Source organism: Macrotis lagotis, chromosome 8 (genome assembly GCF_037893015.1).
Source record: "Macrotis lagotis isolate mMagLag1 chromosome 8, bilby.v1.9.chrom.fasta, whole genome shotgun sequence".
In the NCBI taxonomy this organism is placed as follows: Eukaryota; Metazoa; Chordata; class Mammalia; order Peramelemorphia; family Peramelidae; genus Macrotis; species Macrotis lagotis.
The window spans coordinates 136,176,850-136,199,064 of record NC_133665.1 but is presented as its reverse complement, the minus strand read 5'-3'; the positions used below and the strand labels follow the sequence as shown (position 1 = coordinate 136,199,064).

Here is a 22,215-nt window from a genome sequence, read left to right as displayed (position 1 = left end):
TCTAGAAGTGTTCAGAAACAGAAAGTCTAGAAAGGAGACAAAGACTCAGAAAAAGCAATGAATAGATTAACTTGAAATCTGTCCAGGAATAGACTGTGCAATATATGAAGGTAAAAGTAAAGTATAATTATTATCACTTGACATTTAACATAATAGTCATTGCTAACATTTACTTTATCGTTCCAAAGTCTTTTGCTTCTCTTGCCTCATTTTTATTCACAGTAAACTGAGTAATCAAGGCAAGAAATAAGATTCCTGTTTTACAGATGAACCTATGACTGAAAAAGGCTCCTATATCACATCGGAGTGGAGATGGAAAAACTCAAGCCTAGGATCTAGTGTTTAGAGTGACCTTTAGGCCACTCTGTCCCACTTCATAGATGAGGAAAGTGAGTTGAAACAATGTACCCCAGATCACATAGGAAGTAGTGGAGCAGAATTTGAACCCAGGCCTTCTGACATCAACCCTTCTATTCTATGTATTGTATCACCATGATTTCCAAGTACCCCTTCTGACTCCAAGTGGAACACTTTGCCCAAGATGACCTAAGGTTCCCATTTGTGCTCCAGCCCATCTCTGCTTCTAACATGTGGGACAGAGAAAGTGGTTTTCAGGAAAGGTCTAGTTATCCTCTCTTATTAATATCTAAAAGATAAAGGTGGGGTGGCTAGGTGGCGCAGTGAATAGAGCACTGGCCTTGGAGTCAGGAATACCTGAGTTCAAATCCGGCCTCAGACACTTAATAATTACCTAGCCGTGTGGCCTTGGGCAAGCCACTTAACCCCATTGCCTTGCAAAATCTTAAAAAAAAAAAAAACAAATAAAAGATATAAGTGAGGGATCCCCGAAGCCATGATCTTCCATTATGTCATCCACAAATCTCCCTATACCGGTTTTGAGCTTTATAAAGGAAAAGCATTATGATATAACTTCTTTTAAATAAAAAAAATCTATTTGTTCAAATAGGTTTTAAGCGTTCTGAATCACACTTATAAAAAAAAGGAGGAATCTGGCCTCATTAAGAAAGATGCAAAAAACTAAAGCATCTAGAATAAACTTGGGGGTGGGGTCCTGATCTGACACAGAAAACCTCTTTGAATATAAATGTAGTAGCAGCAGGGAAGAAGTCTGAGGGATAAACTGAACAACTATACAAGGATGAGTGCCAAATTAACCTTTTCCTGATTGGAAAAAGAGGACATGTCTAGAGAACGAAATGTGTGTGATTAGGTGATTTGGATCTTTTTTGTTTTTGTTTTGCTTTGGTTTGGCCACAAGGATAGAAGGCGCAAATGGCTTTTTCTGATTTATTTGTTTTTTTATAAAAGGAAGAAAATGGAATCTTGGGCACCAGAGCTAATTAGGAAAATTAAGGAGGTAAATGGATGACTTTTCTCTGATGAGGGCAAACATCTAATTAAGGGATTATCTACAGGGGTTTCTTAATGCATATCTCTAGACAGGACCTACTTGACTCAATAGTGGTCTACTTGCCTTGGGATTTCTTCCCCTTTATGCTATCATGTGACCACCCACCGTGTGCTGGTCAATCAGTTGGTGGGAAGCATGGTGGTCTTTCTGGGGCTTTCTCACCTAGAGTGGAGGAGGAGAAGTGACATTATTTGGTAGAGCCTAAAAGCATGGTGAATTAGAAAAAAAATAGACTTGGAGTTAAAGGTCTGAGGTCAAATTCCTACTCTGCAAATCACTTCCCAAATGGATCAAATTCAAGACTCAGGGTCTAGGCCTGCCTTGAACTAGAATAAAATATATTTAGAAAATATTTAGGGGGTGGCTAGGTGGTGCAGTGGATAGAGCACCGGCCCTGGAGTCAAGAGTACCTGGGTTCAAATCTGGCCTCAGACACTTAATAATTACCTAGCTGTGTGGCCTTGGGCAAGCCACTTAACCCCATTTGCCTCACACACACACACACAAAAAAAAAAACTAAAAAAAAATTTAGCAAGATAAATAAAACACAATACAACATAGATAATGTTAATTTGTTTTCTAAGTCAATATACCTTCAGCTGAGATCAGTTTATATTTGAGTGAGACACCATTGAACAAGATAATTTCTAAGTTTCCTTCCAGTTCACTTAATGAGTCTCTATGTACCTTAATTTCTTCATTTGTAAATTAGTGTTAATAATAGTACCTATATTCCTTGGTTTGTTGTGAGAATAAAATGAAATAAAGACTTCTACAAATATGATTCCATTTGATTCTTACAATACCCCTAGATGGTAGATGCTACTCTTAACGCCAGTTTTCAGAAAGCTGAAGGCAGACAGGGCTTAAGTAACTAGAGCAGGATCACACAGTTAGTAAAGTGTCAGAGCTCCAATTTGAACTCAGGTCTTCCTGCCTCCAGACCTGGTGCTCTAATGATTGTACCATACTTTCAGCCTGTGTGAGAAAGGGAGACCTAATGAGAGAGAGAGAGAAAGAGAGAGAGGAAGAAAGAAGAAGGAGAAGGAGACAAAGAAAGAGAAGGAGAAGAAAAGAAGAAAGAAGAAAAGGAGAAGGAGGAGGAGGAGGGGAAGAGAAGATTTAAGCAGGGCTGGAGAGCAAGATCAAAGAGTTAGAGAAAATTAGAACTGAGCGGGGCAGAGAAAAGCTGGTTCAATACATACAGATACTGACTTCCCAGAGGAACGACATACATGTGGGGAACCACATATGCTCAGGAATCTCATGGCTTCAGATGCCATAGAAGAATGAGGTGGGCTAACACACTGAGCTCCTTGAGGCCAAGGATTGTTTTTTGCCTTTCTTTGTAAACCCAGGTGTAACCTGGTGACTGGCACTTAGTAGGCATTTCATTAATACTTACTGATTGCCTGTCTGACGAGGCAAGCAATGCCTATGCTAAGTCTTAGGAGTCCAGAAGAGTTTCCAAATGAAATAACAGCTTCAACTCAGAAAACTGAAGCCTTCATTACTCCTAGTAAGTATGAGCATTGGATAATCCACCAATCCACTAGTATTCATTAACCCCCACTGTGCGGCAAGCACTCTGCTATGTGTTGGGGATAGAAGTACAAAGAATGAAGCAATGTTTTCTTGCAGTAGCAGGGGCAGGGGCAAATGGGGGGATGGAGGCAATGAGCAGTGAGGGGAGGGAGATATTGCTGGACTCTACTGTGCTTTCTTCTCTCAGAGAAAGAGGAGCCAGAAGTTCATTCCCATGGTAATAGAGCATGGCAAGTTTTTGCTCAGAGCATACTGTCTTACTATGGTAACCCTCATGCTCCTCAACCCTCCATCAGTTCTAGACCCTGTTGCTTTCTCTTTTTTAAACTTTTCTTAAATTTTTTTATTTTTAGGTTTTTGTTTTTTGGTTTTTTTGCAAGGCAAATGGGGTTAAGTGGCTTGCCCGAGGCCACACAGCTAGGTCATTATTAAGTGTCTGAGGTCGGATTTGAACTCAGGTACTCCTGACTCCAGGGCCGGTGCTCTATCCACTGTGCCACCTAGCCACCCCCTTTTTTAACTTTTTAATTTTATTTTTCTAACTCCATGTTATTAAAGTTTTTCATTATTCATCCACTTGAATATTTATAATTTACACATTTTTCTACCACTCTCTCTTCCTAACCCCTCCCCTCTGTAGTGAACAGTCTAGTAAAAGTTGTTCAGGTACATTTGTGTCTAGCATGCTTACATATAGGTCATTTTGTGTATTAGGAATTAGGTCTAAGGGGAAAAAAGTAAACCATAAGACAGGAAGAAAAAAACATAAGAGAAGGTTCTTATTTTTAAAAAGTGAACATTGTGATCATTTAGATTCTGTGGTTTTTGTTTGTTTTTTGGGGGGGGTTTCCCCCTCTGGATAAGGATGGCATTGTTTATTACAGGTCTCCCAGGGTTGTTCTAGAACTGCCGAACTGCTGAGAAGAGCTGTATCATACACAGCTAGTCAACTCACAATGTATAGGCTCTGTTTCTTTGCCTGACCTCAGCTTCAGGACCCCAAGTTTGAAACTATCTTCCTACTTGCCTCCTCCCCCACCCCTCTCAGTTTCCTGCCAAGGACTTGAGGATCAGGGATCATCTGCCATCATGTACCAAGAAGGCACTCTAGCATCTTCTCTCAACATGATTTCAACTCTGCTGACCTGTTTGCACTTCTTCACACTGACATTCCAGCCCTTGCCCTTGCCTCTCATACCTCCTCATTTCTACTTTCCCTGGACTTTTTGAGGACTAAGTTTAAACAAGTCCTTGTGCAAGAGGTATCTCTCCTCCAATATCCCTCTCACCACACCCTTTTGCCCTCCAGGGCCTTTTCTCTAAAATTACCTTCCATTTGCATTGCTTTTATCTTCTATTTACAAAGTTGCTTGCATGTTGGTTCCTCTATTAGACTGTGAGTTTCCTGGGGCCAAGGACTATGCTTTTCCCTTTATTTGTATATCCAGTGCTTAGTACAATGCTGACATGTAGTAAACTCTTTAAAAAAAATGTTGATTAAAAAAAATGTTGATTGACTTTCCACCTGGAGCCCATTGTTCTCTGTTTGGTCTCACCCCCTCCCAAAAGAATTCACCCTGGGTACAAGAATTCCTAGCTACAGCTCTGTTATAAAATCCTGCTTTAAAAAAAATTTTTTTTTTTTGTTTTGACAAAAAGACTTATCCCAACAAAACCATGCCCTCCTACAAAAAACCATTCTCCAACATCGGTTAAATAAAACCACCTAAAAGAATACTTAGAGCTGATTTATCCATGTCCCTTTCCACTTCTATCCATTGCCCTCTGGTAAGAATATGTTCTTTTAGGGTGGCTAAGTGGAGTAGTGGATAGAGCACCGGCCCTGGAGTCAGGAGGACCTGAGTTCAAATTTGATCTCAAGCACTTAATAATTACCTAGCCGTGTGGCCTCAAGCAAGTCACTTAACCCCATTACCTTGGCAAAAAAGAAAAGAAAAGAAAGAAAAAGAATGTGTCCTTTCGCTTTAATCACTTAGTAACCATATTATCCATCATATTAGACCCGAGTTTTATTGCCATTTAGGACTATCTTCATTTCTATTGTTGCAATTATTGTTTATAGTTTTCCTTGGCTCTCTTGCCTCACTCTTGTATAAAATTTTGTGTGAATGATCTACACACTTCCTCGTGATATCCTTGATAAACTTATGAGAAAGGAACATGCTACCTTTTGCAGACGATTTTCTACAGCAGTCTATGTCTTCGCAATTAGAAAACTGACTGAGAGATATAAAGAATACAAGATCTCATTGCCTTTACTGTTTGTTGATTATGGGTAGCTGGGGGTTCAGTGGAGTCAGGGGGATGGGAGTTCGAATGCAGCTTCAGACACTTGCCACTTATGTGACCTTGGGCAAGTCACTTCATCCTAATTGTCTCCCATCCAGAACCATCTCCAGTCGTCCTGATTCCCATCTGGCCGCTGTGCCCAGATGACTCTGGGGGAGAAAGTGAGGCTGGTGAGTTAGCACAATGCCTCCTCACTCAAATCCAATTCATATACCCCCCCCCCATGTCCTGATGTCATGGTGGTCTCTGGAATGAAAGACAAACATCAGGTATTTGTGGATTACAAGGAAGCATTGGACTCTGGAGAGCAACCTAAAAGAGAATGCAGAGAAAAGTTAACAGAACAATACTCATAATTACCAAAATAAGGCAAAGGAAAACAACCCTGGCAGAGACTAGATCTCAGATGAATGTCTCAACTGATCTTCCTCCTGTTGGTAAGAGCAGTGTTGGAGTGCAGGTGTGAGGAAAGGCAATTACTATCAGACACAGTCAAGATGTCAGTCAGTTTTGCTTAACTGCACTTATTTGCTATAAAAAAAAAAAGGGATCTATTAGGAATGTTGATATTTGGGAATTACTGTGAATTTCCAAAAGTCCTTACCTAACTAGAGACAGCTAGATAATTCAGTAAAGTACAAGGTGTGGAGTTAGGAAAACTCTTTCTGAGTTCAACTCCAGCCTCAGACATTTACTAGTAACTGTGTGACCTTGGGTAAGTCACTTGACCCTGTTTACCTCCACTTCCTCATGTGTAAAATGAGTTGGAGAAGGGAATGGCAAGCCTCTCCAATATCTTTGCCAAGAAACCCGTAATGCAGTCATGAAGAGTTAGATGATACTGAAAACTACTGAACGCATTAAATATTGTGTAGATATGTGTGTATGTGTATATATATATATATATACATATATATATATATGTATATATATATATATATATATACATTTAAAATGCCAACCTTAAAATCTCTCCTTCAACATATCTTTTATGGGTATGTTATGATTTTGTATGATGCTTTGATAGATTCAACTACAGAGATAACTGTTCAGTGATGTTCTAGTGATCATTATTCAGCAAAGTATAAAAAAGGATCAGCATCATATCTACAAATGTCCTGGAGGATGTCTAGTACAGATGATAAGGTCCTCCAGGGCTCTTGTTGGCAAAAGTGATACCAAGCTACATCTTAAGACATTTTTAATTTCAAAAAATTCATCTTTTTAAATGCCAATATCATCCTAATGAAACTGTAAGGACTAAGGATTATATTGGAATCAGGAAGACTCATCTTCCCAAGTACAAAACCAGCTCCAGACACTTACTAGTAATTGTGTGACCCTGGGCAGGTCACTCAACCCTGTTTGCCTCAGTTTCTTCATGTATAAAAGGAGTTGGAGAAGGAAATGGCAAACCAGAATATCATAATATCTGAAGAATTGCAAAGGACAATAGAGTAGACACATAATAGGATCATATTACTCTAAATGGCTTACACTTAAAAAATGATGCAAAGATATCATGTACAAGATGTACCGAGAAGGACATGTGACTTATGAACAAGGATTGTATAAGATAAGAAGGTACAATCTGTACCTCTGGAAAAAGTAGCCATATCTATGAGATATTAGATCCATTGGAGTGGGGGAGAGAGAGAGAGAGAGAGAGAGAGAGAGAGAGAGAGAGAGAGAGAGAGAGAGAGAGAGAGGAGACAGACAGACAGACAGAAAGACAGAGACACAGAGAGAACCTTTATTAAATGCTTACTTTGTCCCATGCCCTTTGCTAAATACTGATACAAATACAAACAGGCAAAACAGTCCTGGCCTCAGAAAACTAACATTCTAATAGAAGAAGAAAACATGGAAAGCAACTGAATAGGAAAATAGGAGGGAGCAGGGACATGGGGAAGAAAAATTAGAGGGAAGGTAGATTAAGAAAGCATTAATCCTAAGCACAACTAACTCTAGGGATGTACAAAAATATTTATAGCTCTTTTAAGATGGCAAAGAATGGGAATCTGAGGGAGTAACTATAGTGGGAAATGGATGAATAGTTAACAATATATAAATGTGATGGCCTACTATTGTTTTACAAGAAGTGATGAAGGGGATGATTTTAGATAACTGGCAAGACTTGTATGATTTGATGCCAAATGAAATGAATTGAAACATAACATTTTATGCAATAGTAATATGGTAAAGATTAGAAATGCTTATCAACATAATGGCCAACAAAGATTACAGAGTATTAATAAAGAAACATGCTACTCATCTCCTAATAGAGAAGTGAAGGACTCAGTGAAGAATGAGACAGATTCTTTTTTGATATGACCAATGTGAAAATGTTGTTATTGACTATCTTTGTTTACAAAAGGATTTATTTTTCCTTCATGCTCAAGGTAAGTCTGGGGGGAGGAGAGGGTGTGGGGAGTTGAGTGTGAGTATAAAAATATAGATTTTTGCTATTGAAAAAATGTGTAATTTAAAATAAAAAAAAGCATTTGAGAAGGAATCAATGAATTACCAATGTATGACATAATTTGGGGTTGGTGCCCAGGAAGTGAGATGGACAAAGATCTGGTTGATAGCCAAGAGAAGGCAAAAAGTCATCTCACTTATCAGAGTCAAGGGTGGTCCCTGGAGTAGAATTCAAGATCCTTTTTGGTTCAGAAAATAAATGACTTAGCACAGACAGAATTCATCCTATTGGAAATTTCTGCCTGTTTGTGCATTTCTATATTCAACCATAAGACATTACAGTATATGACATAATGCCTTCATATTTCAAGCTTCTTGCTAGCCAATTTTTCACATTCTAGTTTCAAATTGCGGTATTGAGCCTCTAAAAATGGAAACTCCTCCTTAATCCTCTCCCAACATTCAGAAATTGTAAATTTCAAGAACTGAGCAGACTGTTGTGGCGCAAGAGTTTTTAAAAGAGGAGTTGAGAAGATAGAATGATCATTGAGGACTAGGGCAGCAGAGGAGGCTTTTGTGGGGGAAGGAGACTTGAGCTACGACTTGAAAGATGGGAAAGACTTAAGCAGAAAGGCGTGAGAAGGGAGGGCCATGTGGGAAGCAAAAAGTGTGAGCAAAGGCATGGAGGTGCAACTGTTCATGGCACAGGATCCCAAGATTTTGATTCGAAGGAGCTAAATGGGTATATAGTCCAACACCATCATATTACAGTTAAGGAAACTGAGGCACCCAAAAGTGAAGTGACTTGGACATAATCACATAGGAATAATAAGCAGAGTTGGAATTTCAAAGCAATTTTTCTGGTGACAAATCTGGGAGTCTCCCACTATGCTGAATTCCATGTTCAGCCAATAATGAAAAAAAATATTCTTTTCAAGGATCAGTGAGAGAAAAAAGTGGAGGTAGATGTGTGATGGCTAGGAGAATGTGAGGCAATAGGAAAGAGACTGGTTAGAGTATATAGCAAAAGTAACTTTATAAGTGTCTTGAGCATTGTATTTCTTACCTTCTCAATGTGAGAGGAAGGGGCTGGATGAAGGGAGAGAAATTTGAACTGGAAATAGAATTTTTAAAAAAGTACTATAGGGGCAGCTAGGTGGCACAGTGGATAGAGCACCGGCCCTGGAGTCAGGAGTACCTGGGTTCAAATCCGGTCTCAGACACTTAATCATTACCTAGCTGTGTGGTTTTGGACAAGTCACTTAACCCTATTTGCCTTGCAAAAAAAAAAAAAGACTATACTGCAATAATCCAGCATGAAGTGATAAAGGTATAATTTGGGAAGTGGTTGAGGGAATAATAAGAGATGGGTTAGATACAAGTATAGTACCAGGGTTCCCCCACACAAATGTATCCCACGGTCATGGTACTCTTTAAATCTATATTCACTTAGCACCGTATCTTATGAGCCCCATTTAGCACAACTAGAGGCAATTAATGGCATGCTAGGAAGTCAGGGAGACCCAAATCCAAATCTGACATTGATTAATCTGTAAGTCACTTAAGCTCTGTTTACCTCAGTTTCCTTAACTGTAAAATGGGGGTAAGTAATAGTACCCACCTCCTTGATGTTTAGAGGTTCAAATAAAAAATTATTTGGAAAGAACCTTGGACAATTCCTGGGTCACAGTAGGTGCCCAATATATTCTTGTTTGCTTCTTCCTCCATTAACTAGCAAGAGAACACAATTCCAAGCAAAGGTATTTAACTGTTTTAGGAAAAGTAATCATGAAATATTATCCCTCCTGTGTGCTCTGACACCAAATAGACATACCATGAATAAGAAGAGTTGAAGGATACCCATGTGAAAGTATAGATCTACCTCTGACACTCTAGAACAGGGATGGGAAACTTTTTTTCTACCAAAGGTCATTTGGATATTTATAATATCATTCATGGGCTATATTTGGTCAAGCATTTAATTAATTTAGTTTTAAAAAACTCCTAGATTTATTGAATTTTGAGTCCTCCCTGCGGTTACCTTGGCAATACTAAAACAATATGGTCTATGGGCTGGAGGTTCCCCACCCTTGCTCTAGAACTACACATGTATTTCTAGGATGCATTGTGCTGCTCCAACCAAGCCCCAATTTCTCTGGTCTTCTCCAGACACGCTCTTCCCCTAGAAGAAGTTTTAATGGAGATGCTGACCTAGATGCCCAGTTTTGCTGCCTATGGCCAGACCAGTTCTAAATTCATATAAGGAGAGATTCAGAAAGGTGAAGTAACTTCCCTGGTCTAATATAGGGAGTAGCAGAAGTAGGGTGTGAAGCCAGGTTTTCTGACCCCTTCCTTTATGTGATACTAACTCCTGGTAACTGTGTCTACAAAGCACATCCTAATAGAATAATCCAATGAATAGAGGGCTTCTCTCTGCTTCCAGCCTCAGGTTGCAGTCCTTAGTTATTCAGCTATTTCTTCTTCCTCAAGAGAAGACTGAACACTCTGCCACCATTTAAAGTGCAAAGTCCTGAGGCTTACCATAGCTACTTCTCAGCCATGGATCAGAAAGTAAACAAGTCACTGCAATAAGCATTTATTATTTTTTTTAGGTTTTTTTTTTGCAAGGCAAGGGGTTAAGTGGCTTGCCCAAGGTCACACAGCTAGGTAATTATTAAGTGTCTGAGACTGGATTTGAACCCAGGTACTCCTGACTCCAGGACTGGTGCTTTATCCACTATGCCACCTAGCTGCCCCTTGCAATAAGCATTTATTAAGTACCTATTGGATGCTCAGATCTAGGCTAAGAGCTAGTAAAAGCATATCTTGGGGGAGGTTTTTTTTTGGGGGGGGTGAAATCTTTTTGGCTTTTTGCCTCAAGAAGTCCATCTTGTATTTCTCTGTGATCTCATCTCTTCATCTCTCCACTTCAGGTAATTTCACAGACTGTCCCCCATGCCTGGAATGTTCTCCTTCCTCACCTGACTTCCCTGATGTTCTTCAAGCCCCACTAAAATCCTGTCTTCTACAGCAAGCCTCTCCTCTGTCTGATTTCTAATAACCTCTCTGTGAATTATTTCCAATTTATCCTGGATGCCGCTTCTTCATTCATGCTCATTTGAATGTTGTTTCCCCCCATTATCTTGCTTGTTCCTCCAGACCAGGGATGTCTTTTACCTTTCATTGGATAGATTCTTTACCTTTCTCTTGTATAGCTAACCCAGTGTCTGGTACATAGTAGGCATTTAATAAATAATCTGATTCTTTCAGAGCAGAACAAGGTTCTTCATCTTCAGCAGGAGACCCTTGCCCCAGGCAGTTACTTATTTAAAACAGGGAGTAGTCATTCCTTGTTCAATCGTAGTACCTTCATGCTTAAATCCATCTGTTTATACTAAATTTGGTTCTCCTATTTGCTTTTCTGGAACCTTCACTCTAAGTTAAGATAGACATCCTCTATGCTTCCTTCCTGGTCTCTAATGGCCAGACTACACTTAATTAGCCTCTACTCTAGAGGTTGACTACTCTGCAAACTGTCAGAGGCTTAAGGGTCTGTCACTCCTTCCCCTTTCCCATGCAAGTGGAAGAGCAGATAGGGAAAGCAAAAATGGCAAGTTTAGGGGATAAGGTCATTATTTTTATTCTATCTGGCTCCATTCCTGACTTTATTATGCATTTGTAACAAGCAAAGATTAATTGTGAGGTGAGAAGATGAGGAAGATGTCAAGAATGACCCCAGATTTTAAGTGTAATGAGTAGCAACACTGACAGCAGTGTAGAAATCTGAAAGGTGTGTGGTGGTGAGGGGAGGGTGAAGATCCGTTTAGTTTTTCTCCATCATATTTTGAGGTGATGACACATCCACCTGGATATGTCTAATGAACAGAGACACAGTTACCAAGAAATAGAGTTGCATAGAGAAAAGAGAATTGGATTTGGAAACATAAGACAGTTTCATATTCTGATTCTGTTATTTTATGAGTGTGAGGAAGTTATTTTCCATTTCTGGTCCTTTCCTTGGATTAATTTGGCCTCATTTATCTTAGTGCCTTCCTTCTTAGGTTATCTCCAATGTATCCTGTATAGATCTTGTTTATACATGGTCATCTGCTTTTTGTCTCTTCCATTAGAATATAAGCTTCCTGAAGGCAAGACCTTTCAGTTTGTCTTTGTATCCTTATCATTTATCATAGTGCCTGGAACCCAGTTGGCATCTAAATGCTTATTGGTTTGATTTAAAGTCACTTCTTTCTACCTCATTTTCCTTCTCTGTAAAATGAAGGGAGTGATCTCTAAGATCTCCTACAACTCTAGACCCTATGGTTTAGTCAAATGAGACCCTGAAAATAGACTGAAGCTAGAGACGTGGATTTCAGAGTACCCTATATAGAAGTGAGAGGTGGGGCTTTGATGTGGATTAAGATCTCCTGGGGAGAGGACTTGTGAGAGCCTTTGGGTGTAGGTATATTTTTGTTTGTTTTTTTAAGGTTTTTGCAAGGCAATGGGGTTAAGTGGCTTGCCAAAGGCCACACAGCTAGGTTAATTATTAAGTGTCTGAGACCCGGATTTGAGTCAGGTACTCCTGATTCCAGGGCCAGTGCTGTATCCACTGCACCACCTAGCCGCCCCTGGGTGTAGGTATATTGAGGGAGGTGGAGGAAAAAGAACAAAAAGTGCTAAGGGAATATTTTTTGGCAATTAGGAAGTCATTGGTAACTTGGAAAGTCTTCACTTTTCCACATCACCCAGAAGACTCAGAAAAGAAAGTTTCCAGCACCAAAAACCTTGGCGCTATCCAATGGTTCATCATCAGAAGTGAATATGACTTTGTCAGTGGAAATTATATTAAGAAGGCATAGTACCATCTGTTTTTCCTGTTTCCTGAGGACTAGTGGAACTTTCCATCTGACTGGCAACTGAAACCTACTCTGTGTTTTCTCCCTTATTTGAATGTAAAGCATCTTGTAAGATGAAACTATCTTTGGCTTTCTGTTTGGATATTCAGTGTTTAGTATACAGTAAGTGTTTAATAAATACTTTTTTTACAGTCATCCATGACCTTGTAATGTAGTCCTGCAGTGCATCTCCACTGCTGTATCATCCCCTGAGCAGGCTAATTTTTTTTTTCCAATTTGGAGATCTGTGTGCCCTTCTTATGCTGGACATTTATAAATATTTAAGAATAGTCCTATCCCAGATCTCTGGAAGTTCTCATTGCTTACATTCTTCCATTCTGAGAAGAATCAGTTTCCTCTTTCAGCAATTTTAAATCTTTAAATGAGCTTTTTATTCAGGAAAAACATTTCCCTCCCTTGTCCACACGTTCAATTACCTTCAAAGTCACTCTTTTGCCTTTCCTTCAGTGACTCAATAATCCTAACTCTTTACTGAAGTTGCTACTAGCTTGTCAAATATGGAATTGCAGCTCCTTTAGCGGCAGCTCCCGGGGTCTCACCTAGAACCTGTCCTACAATTGTACAGTTATTTTTGAACGTATTTTTATTTCTTTTTCCAATTACATATAGAAACAATTTTTTTCATTTGTTTTTTTTAATTATTTTAATTTTTTTTAGGTTTTTGCAGGGCAAATGGGGTTAAGTGGCTTGCCCAAGGCCACACAGCTAGGCCATTACTATGTGTCTGAGGTTGGATTTGAACTCAGGTCCTCCTGACTCCAGGCCAGTGCTCTATACACTGTGCCACCTAGCTGCCCCACATTTGGTTTTTAAAATTTTGAATTTCAAATTCTCTCCCTCTCCTTTCCCCGCATTAAGAAAGTAAGCATTTTAACAAAGGTTATGCATCTGCAAGCATGTAAAATATATTTCTATATTAGTCATGTTGCAAAAGAAAATAGACAAAAATAAAACAACAATCAGAAAAAAGCAAAGTTGTTTTTTCCTTTTAAAAAAAGCATGCTTTGGGCTGCTAGGTGGCTCAGTGGGATAGAGCACTGACCCTAGAGTCAGAAGGACCTGAGTTCAAATCCGACCTCAGACACATAGTAATGACCTAGCTGTGTGACTTTGGGCAAGTCATTTAACTCCATTGCCTTAAATAAATAAATAAAAAGTATTCGTTGATTTGCTTTCAGATTCCATCATTTCTTTCTCTGGTGATGGATAATAATTTTCATCATAAGTCCTTTAGAATTGTCTTGGATCATTGTATTATTGAGAATAACTAAGCCATTCACAGTTGATTGTCATACAATATTTCTGTTACTATGTACAATGTTCTCCTAGTTCTCATATCACTTTGCAACACATAGTGTAAATCTTTTCAGGTTTTTCTTAAGTCTTCTTGCTCATCAGGTCTTCTAGTTCCATCAAAAGAAAATACTAAAACTTGTTCAGTCATTCCCCAAATGATTCCCCTTGATTTCCAATTCTTTGCTAATGCAAAAAGAACTACTATAAATGATTTTGTGCGTTTAAGTTTTTTTCCTTTTTCTTTGATTTCTTTGGAATACAGACCTGGTAGTACTATTGCTGAGTCAAAGGTTGCACACTTTTATAGCCTTTGAGCATAGTTCAAAATTGCCCTCCAGAATGGTTGAATCAGTTCACAATTCCACAAATAATGCAGTACATCAGTGTCCCAATTTTCCCACATCACCTCCAATATTTATCATTTCCCTTTCAACACCTTAGAGTTGTTTTAATTGGCATTAATTAATAGTGATTAAGAGTATTTTTACATGATTATAGATAGCTTTGATTTCTTCTTCTGAAAACTGCCTGTTCATACCCTTTGACCATTTATGAATTTGGGAATGACTTTTATTCTTATAAATTTGACTTGATTCTCTATATATTTGAAAAATGAGACCTTTACCAGAGAAATTTCCTGTAATTTTTTCTTCGAGTTTTCTACTTTTCTTCGAGTCTTGGCATTGATTTTATTTGTGCAATCCCCTTTAATTTAAATTTTTAATTTAATTATCCATTTTGCATTCTGTAATGCTCTCTCTCTCTCTCTCTCTCTCTCTCTCTCTCTCATTTGATCATAAATTCTTTCTTTATCCATTGAGCTGACAGGTAAACAATTCCACATTCCCCTAATTTGCTTACGGCATCACTCTCTATGTCTAAATTGTATACTTATTTTGACTTTATTTTGGTATACATATGAAATGTTGGTGTATACCTAGTTCCTGTCAAATTGCTTTCCACAGCAAATTCAGTCACTCCCAAAGTCTGCTGCCAACTTGCCAAGGCATGATCTGCATTGGCATTTGACTTTCACCCAGTGAGATTGAATTTTCCTGCTGACCCACTTAAGTTGCTTTATCCTATTGGGTCTTCAACTTCAGAATTTGTTTTGAGGCATTAATTTAATGTTTGGAGAGGAATTTGGGAAATTTCAGGAAGTCCCTGCCATCTTAATTCCACTTGATTCCCAGCTCCCAGTTTGGAGAGTTATGTTAGTAATCTGACAGACCTCTCTTACCCTCCTCAGCAGTCGCCATCTATAATGTTGAGTTATACATTTTTGGCAACACTTCCATGATTTTTCCTCTTGAGTTACTTCAAAGCTCTTGAGTAGATGCCATCTGGCCCCAGTGATTTATGTACATCTGGCTTATCAGTTAGGTATAGGATATTCTTTATTTTTATCACAGTTCCATCTTAAGGAAGACTCATTGACTTACTTTGCTATCTCTTATTTTACAGAGTGCACTTCTGGCATTGGAAGACTTGAACAGTTCCATTGACTCTAGCTGGCTTCTTGCTTTTAATGTACTTAAAGAACCTCTGCTTATCAGATTTTGAGTCTTTTGTAAGATACTTTTTGAATTATTTTTGGATCACCCTATAGAAATCAACTGGTTATTTCAGGAACCTCCTGTTCTACTTTCTTGAACAATTGCTCACAGATTCTTAGAGCTAGAGAGACCTTGGCTGTTTCAGTAATCCCCTCTTTAACATCTTGAGGATGGGGTCATGCAGCTTTTGCACATATTGCCAATGAAAGGAAGCTCACTATCAACCCTTCTCATTGTTGGATTGTTCCAATTATTAGAAATTTCTTCCCTAAGTAGATCAGAGACTTGCTTTCTTGTAACTCCCATCCATAAATCCTAATTCTACATTGTGCAATCATACAAAACAAAGCTGCTCCCTCTTTCATCTATGAACATGGCCTTCACAATTTTCTCCAGGCTAAACATGTGCTAGAGCTTCTAGTCCCCATGCCTAACCTGATTACAGTCCTCTGGCCATGCTCCAGTTTGGCAGTGTTCCTCATATACGTAGAGACCAGAAATGGACACAATGCTCCAGATGGGATCTGGCCAGCCATACAGCAGAGAGAAGCTTTAGTCTATGTCCAGAGCCAAGTCCAGGATGGCTATTATGCCCAAGTTAGATGATAGGGAAGAAATCTGGGACAGCAACAACAAATTGCTCCAACCAGGCTGGAAAGAGAGGTGGATGGTTATAATTTAAAGGACCATACCCAATGAGCTGTTGATCCCTGATTATGAATAATCCTCCTATTTTTGCCCCTCTGGAGACAGTGGGCAAGGACTATCAGGAAGACAAATGCTTCAGGCACTGAAAAAGATAGAGAACAACAAAGATTCTTGGTCAATAGACCACAGAGGGGGAGGGGGTTCTGCTTTACTAGTATCATGGTTAAATACTTCCAGCAATGCTGGCCTCTAACAAGCTAGTCCACAAAGGAATTAGAGGGCCATCCTTAGTTTCAGTTACATGTGAATTTATGCCATTTTATAACAAATGAAAAGAAAGTTCAAAATTTAGATCATTGATCCACATTCTTTAAAGTCATTAAACGTGAGAAATTGAACAAGGAAGGAAGGAAAGAAGGAAGGAAGGAAGGGAGGGAGGAAGGGAGGGAGGAGAGAAAGGAAGTAAAAAGGGAGGGAGGGAAGGAAGAAGGAAGAGAAGATTTGTTAAGCACTTATTCTTTGCTAGATACTGTGCTACTTGAAAAATATTAGCTCATTTGTTCCTCACAACTATGCTGGAAGGTAAACATATCATCCCCGTTTTATAACTAAGAAAACTTAGCAAAACTAAGCAAAATGTTGAGGGATTTTCCTTTGTTCATATAGCTAATAAGTATCTAGGGCCAGATTTGAATTGAGTTTTTCCTGGCTTCTAAGTCCAGTCCCTCAGCTTTCCCTAGGGTATCTGGATGAAGCTGATGATGATTTTCATAACATATTTTGGATGATATCAACAATAAAAATTACTGACATATAAACTCAGTTCACTTCCGGGTCCTCTCCAGATCAGGTCAACTGCTCTCCTACCTCTACATTCAGAGAGAATTGAAAGCCCCCCCCCCCCACCCCGTTGGCAAAGAATTGGAAATTGAGAGAATGCCCACCAATTGGGGAACAGCTAAACAATTTGTGGTATCTGAATGTAATGGAATATTATTGTTCTATAATAAATGATGAGCAGGTGGATTTCATAAACGCTTGGAAAGACTTACATGAACTGATGTTGAGTGAAGAAGAACCAGGAGAACATTGTATACAGTAACAGCAACATAGTGAGTTGATCAACAGTGATAGACTTAGCTCTTCTCAGCAATCCCATAATCAAAGACAATTCTAAAAGATTGTGATGGAAAAATGCCATCCACATACAGAGAAAGAACTATGGAATCTGAATGTAGATCAAAGCATACTATTTTCAATTTTAAAAATTTGTCCTTTGTTTTTTCTTTCTTGAAGTTTTCCCTTTCTTCTTTCATATCATGACTAATATGGAAATATATTTAACATGATTGTACATGTATTACCCATATCAGATTACTTTCTATCTTGGGGCAGGGGGAGGCAAAGGAAGAAGAAAACTGCCAAAAGGAATATTGAAAACTGTCTTTACATTTAATTGAGAAATAAATAGATTTTTTTTAAAAAGAAAAGGTCTATCATTGTGACCCATGAGCTCTTGTCTCATGCCCTTCATATTCCTTTCCAGTAATCTGCATGAAATGGAGCAGTTCCCTTGTATCCCCACTTACAACTCCTAGAACAATAATTCTCTCTGGGGACATGACAATCAATTACCCTAGTAAACCAGTCACCCTTGTCTCTGACTTCCCTCTTCAAAACATTCCTATCTGGATTCCCTGTCTCATCTCTGTGCTCTCTTTAAAGACAGAAGTTGTTTTACTTGCTTGTATCTGCATCCCCCACCACATACCAAGTATTTGAATATTTTTATCATCCATTTCATCAATATTAATATGAAAAGTACCTCTACAGGAAGAAACAAACACCAATTGAAATAGTAGGTTCCTGGACACTCCAGCCTACTACTGTTACTACCTCATTCTTCTTCCCTAACCACTTTTGGGTTAGCTAGTTGATATAACAACCTCAGTCACTGCAAAAATCAACTTTCTGATGTTGGAAGAAAGAGACATCCTTGGACAAAGGATAACTGTGGACTTGCTGTTCAAATGGTATATCCCTAAAAAGTTTGATGAAAACCCAGAAGACAGACCAATGATTGAGAAATATAGAGAATGATTCCATTTGCCATGGTGGCCAGTGACTATGATCATTAAGTGAATGGGAAAATAATCTTGGGGGAGAGGTCTAAATAGAGCACCATTGAGGTTGAAAATACTAGACAATATGAGTTTGCTTATCTGTGGTGTTATCTCATCAAGGGAAAAATACACAGTCAATTGAAAAGTAGGCATTAAACACCAACCACATGCCAGACATTGTACTCAGTGGCTGGTATACAAAATGAGATTTGAAACAGCCCTGCCCTCAAGGAGTTTACATTCTATTGGCAGAGAAGTTGGAGTAGAATTGGGAGTTGTTCCACTAACTCATCTAGCTTTAGCTTGCACATTCAATTTGTTATTTCTGATGAGCTTGGGGTTAACCCAGTATTGTCTTTGGTTTATTCTGTATCTTGGCTCAGGCTATGCTCCTTTTTCTGATTTCCCATAATCTCAACATTTTTTAAAAGTGATTACATGTAAGGAATTTAGCAAGGAAGGAAGAAGAGGGAGAAAGGAAAAGGAAAAAAGAGAGGGAGGGAAGGAAGGAAAAAGGAAGAGAGGATTTGTTAAGCACTTATTCTTGGATTCTTGGCACATAGTCAGTGTTAAATAAAATGTTCACTGATTGATTGATATTTTGGTTCCATTCCCCTCTGAGTATAAGCCCAATAATGACAAAATCTGGAATGTACAATGATTTCCAAGGGTAAAATGACAATTATGTCTCTATGTGCTTTCCAAATAAAAAAGTGCTGGATTCTCAAAAACTCCAACAGAAAAGAAATAAAAATCTTATTATCCCTACTTTAAAGAAAAGAAAAATAGAGGATTCAGAGCAGTTGTGATTTCCCCAAAGTTACACAAGCTAATAGGTATACAAAGGAGGATTTGAACCCAAATCTCCGAACTCCAGTTCCATTATAATATCTTCCTCTTTTCTGCTGCCACACTAAATATACACTTCACACGGGGAGAATTTTTGTCTATGGCTGGCCCCTAATACAGGTAGCTGATTAGGGATGTCAATCACAGCTGAACATAGCCCATTAGTTTCAGTAGGATGTAACCAGGCAACCGTCTCCAATAAGATCCAGCTAGGAAAGGGTCCATAGCTTTGAAGCTAATCTTTCCTCAGGAGGTCAGCAGGAATCTTGCCTTGAAATACCGATCTAGAATCAAAACCTCCCAATCTTCCGACTCTGGCTCTTTCAGATAAAGACCCTTAACTGGGGGATTAGCATGAAGAGGAAATAGGGACCTGAACTCCTTTTTTAAACACTGACAAGCCCAGGCCACCTCCTTAGCAACCCTAATCTCTCTCATTTTAGAGTCCCTATTACCTGCTCCACATGGAAGAAAAAAAATGAATAGTAAACTGGCCAATACCCCCCCTCTCCTGCATCCAAATATTTCATTTTCTATTTTTCCACTTTCCTTTTTTTTTTTTTTATTCTGCGGCAACATCGACTCTCCAAACCCATCTGAAATAGCTGTGAAATATGGAAATGTCTCCTTGGTGCACAGTGATTTTTAAAGGTTTTTACTGTTCAAACACAACTGAGATAGCCTCACGGGGTGACTAACTGTCATCTTTCCACAGATTTCTGATTTCGCTCAGTGAGCACATACGCACATCCCACAGCCATTCACCAAGCTAGGGTAGGAAAAAAAAAAGAAAAGAATTGAATAGAACAGAGAAGTAGGAAACAAACCTAGGCTCAAGGCTTGCTGTTGAAAAGCTCTGAAAAGAGCTATGACCAAGCCAAGTGGAAGAACAGGGTGCTGACTCTCTGTTCTCAGTGGGCCATCACCTTGAACACTATTCAACTGATTCATTCCACTGGGATGCTTTGTCCTGGCCTGGAACTTCCTGACTTTTAAAAGGCAGAAGGAGATCAGAGTGTGGTGGCCTTTAAACAATCTCGGGAGTGGGGAAATGATGGAGATGAAATTGTGTATGTTTCATTTGCTCCTGATCCCTGTTGGTTTGAGGGGAAAAAAGAATGCCATTTATTGGCAGCTCTGCAGAATGAGGTTTTGAAATAATACCTGGTTTGGTCAAAGTAGTTAATATTTTCCCAAAGGGAAAAGTAATTAGCAAATGGATGAATCCTGCTCTGTTTAAAGTCCAGCAGTGAAGCATAAGCATTTGTCACTTCAAGGAAAGACTCTATATAGTTTGATTTAAAAAAAAATGTCACCACCTAGTCTGAGATGAAGGGGTGGGGGTGGTCTATTGTGAAATGGAAGATCTATAATAAAAGCTAGCATTTACAGAGTTCTTTAAGATTACCAAGAACTTTACAAATGTTATTTTATCCTTACAATAACTCTGGGAAATAGGGGCTTTTATTTTATCCCCATTTTAAGTATGAGGAAACTGAGAAAGGTGGAGACTAAGTGATTAACCCAAGGTGACCTAGCTAATAATTGGGTGAGACTAGATTTAAAATCAGGTCTTCCTGATTTCAGGTTCAATGATTTATGCACTGCATCATCTAGTTAACATCTAACTAATTTGTGTGTGACCTTGGGCAAGTCACTTAACCCTGATAGCTTTTCATCCAGGGCCATCTCCAGTCATCCTGATTTTATATCTAGTCACTGGATCCAGATGGCTCTGGAGGTGAAAGTGAAGCTGGTGACTTAGCACAGCCCCTCCCTAACTCAAATCCAATTTATGGGCTTGTCATGGTATCACCTCCCTGATGTCGTGGTCTTCATCAAAAATGAAGGACAAACATTATTATAACTATAAATTAGAGTGTAATTTGTTGAATGCACTTCTAAATTCCATTTAATAAAGGGGATAACACCTGCCATTTCATTGGCATAAGGAACTTTCAGATTAGAAAACTTCTCTATTTGTGTAGGTTGACATCTTCTATCTACAAAGTATGGTCTGATAATATATAAATATGTGTAACACAAATGTACATGTACAAATTTTTCCAGACAGTTTGCCACCATGAGGAAGTGGAAGAAAAGGGAGGGTGGTAAAAAAAAAGTGTGGAACTCATAAATTGCAAATGGATAAATGTATGCAATTGGAAAAATAAAATAAAATTTCAGTAAAAATAAAGTATAGTCTAAGAGAATTACCTAGAGAACTAAGAGGGTAGATGAACTGCCCAGTGTTACCTAGCCAGAATGTGTCAGAGGTAAGACTTGAACCCAGGACTTTTTGACCAGCTCTCTATAACAACAACAACTAAGAATTTTGAAACACTTTATAAATATCTCATTGGATCCTTGCTACAACCCTGGGAGGTAGGTTCTATCATTATCCCCATTTTACAGATGAGAAAAGGTGAGGGAAGTGACTTGCCAAAGCTGATACAACTCATAAGTGTTTGAGTCTGACTTTGAACTCAGATGGTTTTGACTCTTCACTACATCATATAGTCTCCTAATCAACAAATCAAAAGCATTCAATATAAAATACAATAACTTTTGAGTGCCTGTTTTTATTCAGAGTAGTATGATAAAAATTGGGAAAGCTACAAATTTTAGCTAAGATTTTGTTCATACAACCAAAAAAGATAACTATCATTCAGTTTAATTCAAAATAAATTCATCAACCACCCACCTTGTGCTAAGAGACTGTGTACTGGGTGAGAGTATTATTTCTAAAAAGTCACTTTACTTCTTCACTGTTAAATCTCTCAAGGAGTCCTTTGATTCATTCTTCTTTCAAAACCTCCTCTTCCCATAGTCCTTCAGGTCTCTCTCTCTCTCTCTCTCTCTCTCTCTCTCTCTCTCTCTCTCTCTCTCACACACACACACACACACACACACACACACACACACACACACACACACACACACATACAGACACCAAAAAAACACTTATAGAAGGGGTTATAGTTTACTGGTAGGAAATAATATGCAGATATTTGCATAAGCAGAGGAAGCAGAGGAACTTCTGGAGGAGGAACCAAGATAGTGGAATAGAGGATATACTACAGTTAGGATCTCCAAACAGTCTCTTAGAAATAACATTA

General features: G+C 38.7%; 1 long non-coding RNA gene across 1 annotated transcript in view; it reads left to right on the top strand.

Annotated features, from left to right (window-relative positions):
• The window catches only part of LOC141496192 (uncharacterized), a 54,824-nt gene extending 38,307 nt beyond the window's left edge, over positions 1–16,517 (top strand). Inside the window, exon 3 of the long non-coding RNA XR_012470974.1 lies at positions 15,385–16,517. This is a non-coding gene — a long non-coding RNA (uncharacterized LOC141496192). The remainder of the gene's footprint in view (positions 1–15,384) is intronic.
• The last annotated feature ends 5,698 nt before the right edge of the window (positions 16,518–22,215 follow it).